We start from the raw sequence: 13866 nt of genomic DNA on the forward strand, positions 1-13866 counted from the left end.
TACAAACTCTTGCTTTCACATCAGCTCTTTGAGAGCTCCTTGTAAGACCTAACTGCTCAAAGGTTGTAATGGCAATTATCTCCACAATTCTATCACCCAAAACTAAACATATGAGATGCAATTTAGCAACAAAGGTCAGACTCTTAAGCATTTTTCTGGAAAACATTCTGCTTCACAATCCCAAATTATTCCACTAAAAGGGAAAAAAAAGCCTTTTATTATTTAGATAATCTCTGTGATTGATGGTAGCAAGCATGCAGCACTCTAACCTCCTACAAAGCTACGCCAAAACAGAGAGGCGATCCTTTTGCATCCAATGACTGAGATCCTGAACTTCCTTCAGAGGGCTTGATACAAAGCAGATGCTGTGTAGATGGCACAGGTTTGTTTTACAAGTGGTGGGACAGTTTTTGTGCTCAAGTCATGCGTTTTGCCAACCCTGACCCCAGGGATCAGAGGGGCCCCAAGGACCTGTCTGTCACAGCTAAAGGCGGCGTGGAGCGCCTGGCGCAGACCTCTGACACTGACAAAACCCAAGAGTCAGAGTTCATGTAGAGAGGTTCACACACAAAAAAACACACGCAAACATACCCATTTTTACATCAGAAAAAATATGTGAATTGGGTTTCAGGGCCGCTACAATAAGCAGATGCAGCTTTTTGCTTGTTCGGTTGACAAAAAAGTACCCAGTAAGGTCTCAGTCTGAATACTTCGGACCATTGAATTCAAAACATGAATTGAAAGGGGAATATAAAAAAACAACACTCCAGTCAAAGCTGCAAGTCTTGGGCATTATGCTTACATTTTCAAACTTTCTTATTTGCAAAATAGCTCAAGCTCATTCAGCTATTTTCAAGTTTTGCTACTAATTCCAAATCCTCTGGAGATTGACTGGACCATTATAATATGCCTTGATCAAAATTGGTCCATCATAGATCTTATTGTATGTTTATGGTGACTGTCTTGCTGGAAGGTGAACTCCCACCCTACTCTCAAGCTTTTTACAGTCTCTTACAGCTTCTTCCAGGGTTTCTATTGTTTTACCTCTGTTCACTTTCCTACTACCGCAATAAAGCATCCATTTCACTTTTTAAGATCAGCACTGATGTTGGCAACACCTGGCAACACCATCCATTTTGAGGATGGTGCGTTCATGACGATGTGCAGTGTTGGTTTCTGACCTCACATAGGGTTTTGCACGTAGGCCAGAACATTTTATTTATGTATTTTTAACTTTGATTTTTATGTAACCAGAGCACCTGCTTCAATAGGTTTGCTGCGTCTCTTGCATGGGGTGTGGTAAATCTTAAATGGGACATCTTAAGCCTTTGCTTCGAACAATCGTTTTCTTACAGTCTTAAAATTGAGACGTAAGATCTGAAATCTTTGCATGGCAGCTGTATATCCGCACTATGTTTGACTCAGACACAGGCAGACTCTTTCATTTAACTTCCAACTTCGAAAGGCTGTTGCACCAGCCTTTATTTATAAGAGTAAATAGGGATGACTGCATAATGCACTTCACATTTTTCCTGTTTTATTTATGAAACATTTTGAAAGACATTTATCTATGTTCATGCTCTTATGTCTTTATATCAAGGTTTTTCTATAGTTAAAAAATACTCTGTTAATTTGAGAATGGGAGAATGACTCTACATTGATGATTCCAAAAGGTATTATGGTATATGGCTGAAAAACATATTACAATATAAGCGTTTCATATCATTCATTATTAGTAATTGTCAATATCGATAATTACTGATTAGTTTTCTATTTTAAATATCTGAAACTGATGTCATGATCTCTCCTGTTTTTATCCACATTTTTAAGCATTTATGAGGCAAGATGGCGAAACCTGAAATTGCTGCAAGTTACTCAACAGGTAGTTGCTAAGTAACCAAACAGTGAAAGAGTTAGTTGATACCACTCACCTAGTGGCATAGATTAGCTGGCCGTGACAAGTTGAGCAGCCAAAACTTTTCCTTTGCCTACACCTCCCAGAAAGCTGTGTGGTTTTTGGATCTGAGTTCAGTGAATATTCTACATGTTGAATATTAAATATTCTGTCAGATGAATTATCTATTGATAATGATCATGTGTCTGTCGCGATATATATTGTTATTGATTTATTGCACTATAGTACCTTTTTGGGGATTATTGTGGTGTGAATTTCTATTAATCTGAATATTCCAAACCATAAACCAAAGACACAATCTCAACGACTCATGCTGCTGAGACTGGGCAAAGTCCCATTACTGGCATTCCCCTTTACTCCTGGCCTCACGCAACTGACCTCTTATTATATGTAGACAAGCTTCTCTGTATAACCTTTTTTCACTTAGTGCACTTTAAACTACAAGCCACAATACATCTTCAAATAAACACATAAAAACATAAAACAGTTCCTTATTTAATGCTACAAACCGGTGATACGCTGGAGCCATTTTTTGGGTTTCAGTATCTCACCACAGGAGACTTAGAGGAGCCAAGGATCAAACCACCAACCCTGTGATTGCTGGAAAACATGTTTTACCTCCTGAACCACAACATTACATTATTTTCTGGAACCCAACTGAGTTCACTAAGAATCGTTTGCCTACCATGTAGAAAATTGTATTTCTTGATGTAGAACTGCCAAATGTACTCATAACAAATAGTTGAAGGCAAATGTAAACATATTATTGGGTTTCAAAACAAAATGATTTAAAGTTTGCATTTAAATTCCACAATTCCAAACTGCTCCCTTTCAACAGTATATTAGTTTGTTAGGTCCTATGCTTAAACATGTTTTGGAAAATTGATTTCCCAGCTGAACACTGTTTTTCCTTTTCAACATCCAGCCATTTCAAAATGTCAGTCCTCTCGCAAAAGCTGGCCTTTTTTGCTCATGAAAGCTAAAACAGACAGTACACTGATTATACATAAGGTTATGACTCTTTGTATCAACGAGCAGTTAACTACACTGTCCTTCTTTAAGTATTCTTTAGACTTCTTAATCAATAATAGCGATTTTGAACCAAAAATTTCAAAATGTACAAATTCATCATATTTGTATCACATGCACACAAATCAATCAACAAATCAAAAGCAACTCGAGAGTTTGCTTTATCAGACCTTGTCTTGTTCATGATGCAACACCAAACCTTGTGAGTTGGATACAATTCCCATCGTTTGCATATGGCTGTATCAGCTTTGATACACACATTTGAATTCTGCTATCCATAGCTGCGCTACCGCAGTACAATATTTCCTTTAACAAAAGAAAACCTGGAAATGTCGGTATTACTGTTTTAATTTAGTGCAGTGCGCCACAGTAAAGGGAAAATAATGCAGAAAAACTGTTGAAGATCAACTTAGAATCACTGGTATTCTGCTTCTCTCCTTCTTTTCTTTGCACTAACAAAACTCATATTTGTGAAAGTCCTTACTGAGGGAAGAAGACTCAAACATACAGTAGCTCTTTTCAATATCTGCTGAAACTTTGTTTTCTTCTAAGACATGTTAGATGTTAGCCTATCGCACACAAGGTGTGAAGATGGTTCCAATACATAATTAATGAAGAATCAGGACAGCAAAGCCTCTTAAGGGTAATGTCTATACATTACCATAAAGACTAAATGATTTCACTTAGAGTAATATTGATCTTTTGTCTTTCACATATTAATTAAGAAGTCTGCTAAATTTGAATGGCTCTTATAGAAAAGAAATGTCGCGTGACAGTGCACTTCTGCAACTTGAGGTGAGTGTCAATGAGCTTTAATCTGTCTTGTAAAGAAGTAAAAAAAATATGTTGTTTACTTATTTTTGGCTTGACTTATACAAATTCCTCTGTTCTGGAGGGTTTTGTTGTATTTGTAGATTTCCACAAATAGAGACAACCCTAAGATAGGAGAGAAGCAACTGTTTTATCACCAAGAAGATTTTATTGATTAAAAAGGGCTAATTTTCAGTGTATCAAAAAAGTTTTAAAAAGTATTCATTTTTTTACTTAGAGTTCTTCAAATCTAAATTGACTCAAGCTGAAATTCACAGGTCAGTTTTATAAAACTGATGGTCAGAAACTGTCCAAAATGATCGGTGCAGCTGGATCATATTTAATCTTAAAGGGGTCATAAGACATTGAATGAGATGACTTTAATATCAAATGTTGAAGCTACATTCTTATAAACACGAAAAGGTTTACTGGAACAGCATGAGGGATGTTATGTCTCTTGCTTGATCTTAATCTTATGTCTGATCAGCACATATTCCACCTTATGTCATCCATTTGTAACCTCAGACTTTTCTCAATCTCTAATCAGGTTATAAAACCTGGAAACAGACTACCTCTTTTGCAACTCCCTAATACTGCACCTCCCTTTTCTTGGCAATTCTGAGCCTTTCACCTGTCAGCTCACCTTAAAGCAACATGCTGGTGTGAGGAAGCTGGTTCACAAAAACCTTTCACATTAGATCCCTTCCAGACACCTCCCACACACAAAGAGAAACCGCGATCTAATGGATATCCCTATCAGAGCGGCTGAGAAGGTTTCTGGTTGCAAAGCTGGTCCTGGGGTCAGTGCTTACCGCTGATACCTCTAGGGTTTCTCCTGACAGTGGCCGATGTGTTGTAATCTTTGGCATCAATTATTCACGGCAGGTCGAGGACTTCACCGTCAGAGAATGGTAGTAACTGTGACAGTGCAAGATTCAGGCGCCATGTGGTGACTCCAGCAAGTGGTTGGCATAACTGACTTGAATGGAGAATTTTTTTTTATCAAACGAGAATTTTCTAATTTTATTTTTATCAGTGCAGCTTCTGTTATGCAACTTCTTCATGAAAAATACAAGCCTCTGTAACCCTACACGAGGATTTTTCTTTTCCTTGTTATTTTACCAAGAACTGCAAACTTTAAAAGTGGAAAGTAATACTTTTGCTTCCGTTTTGGTCGAGGGTGTGTGGAATAACAGCCTACAGGGTTTTTAATCAAGGGCTTTCCCATGATTCGGCGTCCTAACCCTGAGGCTTCCCTGTTCCTGAGACGCCCATGGTGAAGAGTGTGTGGTTATATCTGGCAGTCACATGCACAAACGGCACACACATATATGTAGAGAAGTTATCTCCCAACTGTCTAATGCTGGGAGGCTGGCTGTGGGATCTCATTCATCAATCTTACAGCTCGACTCAGTGAAGTGGAGTCAGTCTGCCCACAAAGAGAAATGACTCTGTCATTAAAATTGACTACTATAACAGAGGTTCCAGGACATTTGCGTGTCTCTTCTCTGCACAAATTCACACCGGCCATGCAATCGGACAAAATAACCGATTCTGACAAGGAAATGAACAAAAATAGACAGCGATATATACAGAAAGACTGTAAGACATGGGGAAAGAAATACACTATAAGGAAAAAATATTTACAACTCTTGGACATTTCATTTTATTTTATTGGTACTTTTTTCTGACAGAGCAACACATAAGAAGTGCATAATACTGAGATAGAAAGAAAATTGGGGACAGGGGGTTCTTTCCATCTCAATTTTAACAAATAAATGCTGAAAATTTTGAGTTACATTGTATCCAGCATCTTCTGATAGCTCTAAATAATATCCAGCACAACAAATTGTGTAGTCATGTAGTCTTTTACCTAGCAAATATGAACCACTTCTCTGTAAATGGCACAACTGCAAATATAACAAAGCACTGCATTTCAATCTAAACTATTAGACTATTAAAAGAGCATTAATCTGAGAAGCAGGCAAGAGACCCATGGCAACTCTGGAGGAGCTGCAAAGATCCACAACTCAGCTGACAAAAAAAAACTTTCAACAGAACAACTACTTGCCTTGGAGCCCCAAGTGTGGAGGGAAGATGTGCAAAATGGATGAAATCAACACTAAAATTTCTGGCCTCCATGCAAAACTCTAACATATGGCTGAAAACTACAGCAGGCATTACCCTGAACACACCATCCCCACACACCAATTTATGATTTTGATGTAAGTTTTGTTTGTCCATCACATAAAATCCACATTAAATGCATTGAAGTTGATTGTTGGAATGTGATGGAATGGAAAAAGGGTATGCATATTTTTACAAGCCACACTGTAAATGGTAACTGTACAAAGCCAGTCCTCAGGGGCATATACACATTGTGGGTGCTTTGTGGTGGGATGTCAAATTTATTATTCACTGCAACACTGAATATATAAATGGCTCATTTGAGCTTCATGAGGTCAACTTCATTCTTCTTCAAAGGAAAAGGCAAACATGTTCAGCTTCACAAAACACAGAATGTGACAAACAATTCCACTGTGCTGTCCAATGGCTGTAGGCAAAATACAAAACGTCTGTTTGTTAGATCGGCTTGTGTATAATTGCCTCATGTTCCGTGTTTGGCACCAAACCACAGAGCCTCCTGTGCTGTTTATTGAACCAGGTCCTGTTTGAGCTGTTTTCCACACTAAGTGATGCCACCAGGCCAATAAGTGTCAGGCCCTACCTCAGAAACCACCCACCGCCCGTTCTCAGCCCAGCGCGACCACGGCTGCCATTCCTACTTAGAGTCCCAGTCCATAATTGTGCTTCACATGTTATTCTGTCACTGGTATTTTTAGATCAGCAAATGTTTCCGCCGAATAGAAAAAAAAACATAAGTTGGGGAGAAGAAATTAAGAAACGTAATAACTGGGTAGAGCTTAAACATGCATCTTTAAATCTGACAAAAGTTCCTTACTCATTGGATTTGTTTTGGAAAGCTCTGGGGCTGTATTTATTTTGAGAGGGGAAAACAAAAATCTTTCCACAAGAAGGAAATAACTTTTTCTTCACAGCAATGCTGGAGTCATATATTGCAACCAAAATATTCGATTAAACCAGGGAGGACTCAGAAACCAATTGAATGGACACCTCTCTAAAGACTAAAAATCCAAGAGAACAGCCCTCTGACTATTGTCAGATGATACTTTTCAAAGCAACCACGTCTCCTTCAGGGGCAGGAGACTGCCAATCAAGTGTGCAATTTACTGTGAAAAAAGAAAGAGAGAGAAAGCCAGAGCTTTCCTGATGCATTGTCCACACGGACTTGGTCGGCTGCTCTCAACTTCAGCCAATAACATCTCACATCTCCTACCAAAAACTAGAGTTTTCTTCTTTTGGTAGTGGGAAAGAAGGGATAAAAAAGGGAAGTGGTTCCAATTGAGGAAAAGCAATTTTGAGTTTTTTCCAGTTTCTGCCGACTGATTGGCATGTATGACAGAGTGACAGAAAAAAAATACTCCCAGAGGATTAAGCAAGATTTTGTCCTCAATAGCCTCACAGAGCAAAAAGAAAAAGTAGAAAGAGTATTGCTTCAATGCATGTAACAGGTTGGAGTCTGGATGAAATGCTAATTACTCTTCAAAGGAGTTCACAGGACCAGTTCAACACAGGCGTTAGGCTCATTTTGAGAGAAAATTGGTTTGATTCACAACTTGGTGACCAGTGCACAAATTTAAGGAGCATTCTTTTGTTAGCTATGATCGTGTTTAGCATACTGGCCACCTCTCCAACAGAGTCCAAAGCTTAATTTTTACACTAACTTATTTTTTTGTCTCAGCTCTACTCAATTATTTCCATAGGACACGCACCAACACACATCCCTGGTACACTGGATGCGAGGCATGCCCTCCTTTGGGAAAACTGAAACTATTTGCTAATTACTGTGTTGCCACTGTTAGTGGTACATGCCCATAGGAACAAATGTATCTCCATTCTGTGAACAAATATTCTACATGAACCTGCTCACAAAGATATATCATAAGACAAATGTGGCATCCATATTGGATGCTTAAATTGGGGCTGGGTTCAGGACCTAGAAGTTTTGAAGATGGCATTGGACAATCTATTTGATATCTTTCTATTTTTCAGTTTTCTATTATAAAATATAAGACAGATTGCCAAAATTCAGACTATTTGTCATTTGGAAAGAAATGTGTCATCTTGCAATAATAATGATCATCTATAACTGATGCTAAAACATTTCTCCACTGTTGGTTCCAAAAGATTATCAATAGCTTCCAAGACACAGCTCTGGAAAAAATTAAGAAACCACTTAAAATGAAATATGTTTGAGTAAAATGAACATTGTTCTTTTATTCTATGAACTACTGACAACATGTCATGAAATTCCAAGCAAAAATGTAAATGAAGTTTATTTGCATTTATTTGAAAATGAGAAATGGTCAAAATAACAAAAACTATGCAGTGATTTCAAATTTCAGAAAATAATGCAAAGAAAACAAGTTCATAGTCATTTAGAATCAACAATACTAATGTATTAACTCAGGAAGAGTTCAGAAATCAATATTCGGTGGAATAACAATGAGGTTTTCAATGGGGTTCAATGCAGTGGTCTCTTTTTTTCCCCCAAGAGTTTTATAACTGAGCAAAACGTATTGTGCACTAGTTAGTAACACAGTTGCACTACTGAATATTACTCTTGTAGAGAAAGTAGCCTTTTAGATGTTGGGTAATTTTTTTTTTTAGATAAATAGGTTTTGTGAGCAAGTATGCTGAGTTCTCATCACAATTATTCTAAATCAATGTTAAAATCGGTTATTTAAAACATATTTTATTGAGTTTGGGAAAATATCTATCAGTTATAAAACAATGAATTATCCTGATACTTACGTACATAGATAGATCAATACATAACTAAATAAATCATGACTTATTTTTAAGAAAGAAAATTAACAATTGCTGTTTCTGATAAAATACATGACCTTTTTTTCTACCTAACAAATTTGGCCACATTTCAGTGGTTGGATGCTACAACCCCAGATGAGGATTTTGTGGAAAAAAGTAGTCTATTGAAGTCTACTGTATATAAAAGAAAAAATAATATTTATTTAATAAGTGGAAATAAATATGCAAAAAGAATTAAAAAAGTGAAATGGTACCCTTTTTATTCTGGCAATACATTACAAAATAAGTTAGTTACTTGCAGACAATTAGTAGCTAAAAATAAGGAACAATTAAATCCTACATTTGAATAAATAAAAACTCAACATGAACAAAAGATGAACAAACAATCAAATGGATGAACAGACTCAACAGCAGCTGCTTTCCTTGTTTTCAGTTCCAACACAATCCAAGAGCAAATGCAAACTAATTTTATACATTAATTTTTAGGTTTTAAAAAGAGAGAAAAATCCAATCCAGATATGAAAGTACAGTATGTGAAACGTGGTTCAATTTTCTCCAAATCAACCACTCAGAGATGTATGTGTAGCTCCTCTGCCAAACCAACACACACACATACACACACGCACGCAAACAAAAGAGAGTATACAACGGATACACAACAGTACAATGTTTGCATGGATGCCAAAAGATTTGGCTTTCATCTCATCTGACTAGAGCACTTCTTTTGCACATGCTTGCTCTGTAAAGTCAATTATGAAAAGCACAAAAATAGATGCTTCTGAAATGCTGTGGCCCCTAGCAGCTTCTACAAGTTTTCTAACAAACTTTCAAGGCCTTCACACAACAGTTGTGTATTAATACTGACTGTAAGTTTTGCACTTTATCTAGCAGTATAAAGTAAAGGTACTTATATACTGCTAGATAAAAGTACTGCACACAAATGCCAGCCACACTTTTTTATGTTTATTTGTAAAAAAAAAAAAAAAAAAAGAATGAAAGAATAAAAACACATGTACTTTTTCTTCCACTTCACATTTATGGACTATATTGTCTTGATAGATTATATAAAACCCCAAAGCATTGACATACTGGGGCTATTATGTGACAAAATGTTAAAAGTGCAAGTGTTATGAATCCTTTCCAAGAAACGTTAGGTCAAGCCATAATGACCTGTATCAATAGTGTGTCTTTGAAGTAAGCATGTTTTTCTGGTTGCTTCTTAATGCTAATTTTGTCTCTAACGCAACAATAATAATGAGAGCAAGCAGTGGTAAAAATAAAAAAGCAACAGTAGGAGGACAGATGGCCATGAAGCCTTTTCCAAATGAACAAAATGTATGATCCGCTCAATTTGTGCTCTTCAGAGCTGCTCAATTTCCAGGCTGTTTGCAACAAAAATGTAGACATTGCTGTTTGAGTTTGGCTGGATTTAATAGTATTGCGTAAACATAACAAAATGAAATGGATTTTGTCATGATTAACACAAAATGCTGCATAAATATACGATTATGATAATTATTTAAAAAAAACAAGAAAGGAATTTCAAGAGACTATTCATCAGGTTCTTCTGAAATCAACTTTGGGTTTCATTACCTCAGAACAAAACAATAGGAATTTTGCATTGTTACATCCCCACGTTTACTTCTTCATGGAGCAAATTGTACAAAACTTTTTCACATTTAGTAATTTTAACACTCCAAACTTTAATAAATGTTATAATTTCGTGTTCCAAAGTGGTGTATTTCCAAAAGGTGAAAGCGAAATGATACATGATTAACTCTTTTTTTTACTATCAGTAGTCATGAGTAAATACTCTGCATAACCACCTTCTTCTTCTACAGCTACAGCTGCAATGCTACTGTGTTTCTACCAGTTTTGCACATCTATAAGCTCTTGCACATGATTCTATGTAAAATAGCTCTAGTTCAGTCATGATGGAGGGCCTCTGTGAACATTAATTGACACGTCTTGGCAAAGACTGTTAACATGATTGAGGTCTAAAACTTTGACTGATGTATGTGTTAGAACATGCTTATGAAACTGACCTATTAAATCAACTCATGTCATCCTTAAATATCAAACGATGTTTTATGTGAACATCTTCTGGCTTTTTATTTTCCAAACTAAATTATTTACATGGAAAGTATTGCTATCTTTTGCTTATGTTTATTCAACGAGCATTTCTATAGGGACTGTGTTATATGACTATTTAACTGATTTAAATAGGATTAATAATAGTGTCCTCAACAAATAGTGAGGTTTATGAGTCTTTTCCATTATTTTTAGGCCAAAAGCCGACATATTTTGGAGGTACTGGAATTTAACCATTCCTTTGTAGTTCTTGCTGAACATTTAGGCTTGTTGTCCTGCTTGAAGGACAACAAGCCCCAGCCTCAAATTTTTGACTGTCATGTAGTCAGATTCTGTCCTTCCTAAAGAAAAGCAACACCACAGCATAGATGCTGCCACCACCTGATGCACAGTGTTGACTTGTGCCACATATAGAGCTGTGTATGCGTCTTTTAAATGTCCTGAGGCAAACTGCAAACAGGACTTCTTGTTGCTTTCTTTCTACAGTGATTTTCTTATTGCTATAAAGGCCAGATTGCGAAGGGCCTGCCGAACAGTTCTGTTGTCAACAGATTCTCCCACCTGAGCTGTGGGTCTCAGCGGCTCCTCCAACCATGTCTTTGTCAGTTTGCAGTTGTGCCATATTGTGTCCAGTTTTGAGTGACAGATTGAACCATGCTCCAAGAGATGTTCAGCACTTCGGGTGTTGCTTCACAACTCAACCTGCATTACATTTTGCCAATGGGTTAAGAACACTTTTCCAAGGAGGTGTAAAGACCATCTTTGTTCAGCTTTTCCAAACAACACTGCACCTGTGTCACACAGATCTGCCAGGGTAACCTGTTGCAGACCTGCACCGTTTCCTCCATTGCCACACACTGGGAATGGGATCTCCTCCCCAGCATCTCCACCAAACATCAATCTCCTCCTGTCTGTGACGTTGCAACACTTCAGCACCTCTCATAATGAACAGGCTATGTTTATGGCTCAGCCCCCCTTTTGTACTGTGCAGCCGTGGGGAGGGGGTGAGACAGAAGGGGAGCGAGGCAAGGCAGTAAAACAGTTTCCGCCCAGTGAATCACATTCAGACCCTCACACAGGCGAATGGGGGCTGACCCCTGCCAGGCAATGACATAAACACTGACAAACAAAGGGACCCAAGCCTCTGGGCAAGTGAGGATCTTAGTGGACACCAAAGCTGCAAAGGCCAATCCAATGAGGCAGAGAGCAGTAAGCGTCAAGAATATAAAACTTTTGCTTAATTTTTAAACAAAGAAACAGAAAAAAAATGCCTGAAATGTCCACAAATATAAAATGAACAATAGAGAAAGAGGTGAAGTCTGATGCTGAGGAGGAGCAGGTGTAACTGCTGAATGGATACAGAAGCGGCTCTCACAATCCCCGGGGGAGAGAAAGGATTTAACTCTGCTGAGGCGCCACAGATGAAGCAACAATAGAGATTTGCCAGGGACGCACCAAGATGACATCACGTCAGATCAATTAGAGATAAGGAGAACGTGTTCAATAATTCACAGACTTAGAACCCTACCAGAACAACCGGCGTGATCTATAGAGCCTGAACATAAAGGCAGAGGCGCAAAGGACGGCTCCATAGGCGTTAATTTAACAGTAGCAGCACATGTGCGCAACTCAAAGTGTGCCAAGATTACTTATAGTCCGGGTAAGCCTATATAGATTAGTCGGCTGGGTCTATGAGAGAGGGTCCCCTCCCTTTGCTCTCCGTGTGTGCCAGTTGTTTTATTTCAGTGGGAGAGAGAAAACCTCACACAAAGCGCCGTGATCACAGTGGAGATCCTGGATGTAACCATGGAAGCGTTTGTCTCCGTCCTCAATGGGCTGCCCCGCCATTCATTTAAACTGATTGCGCTGAATCAATATTTAGGCTTTTCAATTTTATTAGCTGCTCCGAGGGGTATTTTTGGCTGGGCGCGAAAAGAAATTAGCAGTGGCCGAGCACTTTTAATCGTTTTCTTATAGTCTCACACAATGTGTCTGTCTTGGAGCCGTCTGGCATAATTGATGAGGAGGACCGCTACTCATTTGTTGCCTTTATTCTCTGCACTATTAATCTACCATTGACAATAGCTTATTGAATTAGTGCTCATTAGGTCTCATTCCCCAGTTTAATAAATCTATAAATTGTTGTCTTGGAAGTCATCATTAAGTCTTTTGTTAGAATCGATCTTTTAAAGTTGTTCTGATCGCCTCACGTTTTTAAGGTTGGCGACCAAAACCCAGAACAGCAGAGGGACAAGATCTAAATAAATAAATAAATAAATAAATAAATAAATAAATAAATAAGGAGCGTTAGAATAAATCATGTGAACTTACCTGACACCTTGCTTAGTCCTTTCAGGTCCTAGATAATTAACAATATCTTTACTGCCCTGGATAACATCGGTGGGCGCTCCAAAACTCCTCAGCTCCGCCTATATTCCCAATCGCCAGACATTTAAAACGGCATGTTGATTTTTAGCTTCCCCGAGAGCAGCGTGGGATGAAGCGCGTCTGTCACCTAACGGGGCTGGAGCCCGGTGCAATGTGCCAAACTACGCGGGTTCCCTTCTTCCCTTCCTTCCCCGGAGTGTTTCGGAGCCGCTTTCTCTCTCTCTACACCTCACGACTCCGCGCTGACTGCCGCCATGTGGGAGCTCCTACTGTATGAGATTAGTTTATAGCTACTCAGAGGCTCAGGCTCATATGTCTGTGAAGTCTAATGAGACGCGATGTTTTAATCCTGTTTCGCCTCGTACGGGGAGAACACGTATGTTATGTTCGCCGACGGCGCCACCGTGTGGAATATAAAGGTGTAGCGTCGGTTCGGTCACGGTGTTCGGTTCTGACAATCTGTGCTACCCCGTCAGATTTTCCGCAGCACGGATAGATAGCTATGTCTATCTGTCAGTGCTACCAGTCTAAAACTTCTACCGTGATGTTTACAAACCGAAAACTGCAGCGGGTTGTGTTAATGTTAAATATTATCATTGGATATCATTCTTTGTGTGACTGGGAGGAGTTATACTTAGCATGGCATTGGAACAATTTATATAGACGACAAAAACACAAAAATATCACCTCCTTCATCAGAATATCATATGCGTTTAAGGGGA

At 38.4% G+C, this 13866-nt stretch overlaps 1 protein-coding gene across 1 annotated transcript in view; it reads right to left on the reverse strand.

Moving 5' to 3' along the window:
• adgrv1 (adhesion G protein-coupled receptor V1) overlaps positions 1 to 13523 on the reverse strand; it is a 114906-nt gene extending 101383 nt beyond the window's left edge. The window contains 1 exon segment of the mRNA XM_032579062.1: positions 13088 to 13523. The gene's annotated coding sequence lies outside the window, so the exon portion shown is untranslated.
• Between the last annotated feature and the right edge of the window lie 343 nt (positions 13524 to 13866).

The sequence above is a fragment of the Xiphophorus hellerii genome, chromosome 12, assembly GCF_003331165.1.
Source record: "Xiphophorus hellerii strain 12219 chromosome 12, Xiphophorus_hellerii-4.1, whole genome shotgun sequence".
NCBI lineage: Eukaryota > Metazoa > Chordata > Actinopteri > Cyprinodontiformes > Poeciliidae > Xiphophorus > Xiphophorus hellerii.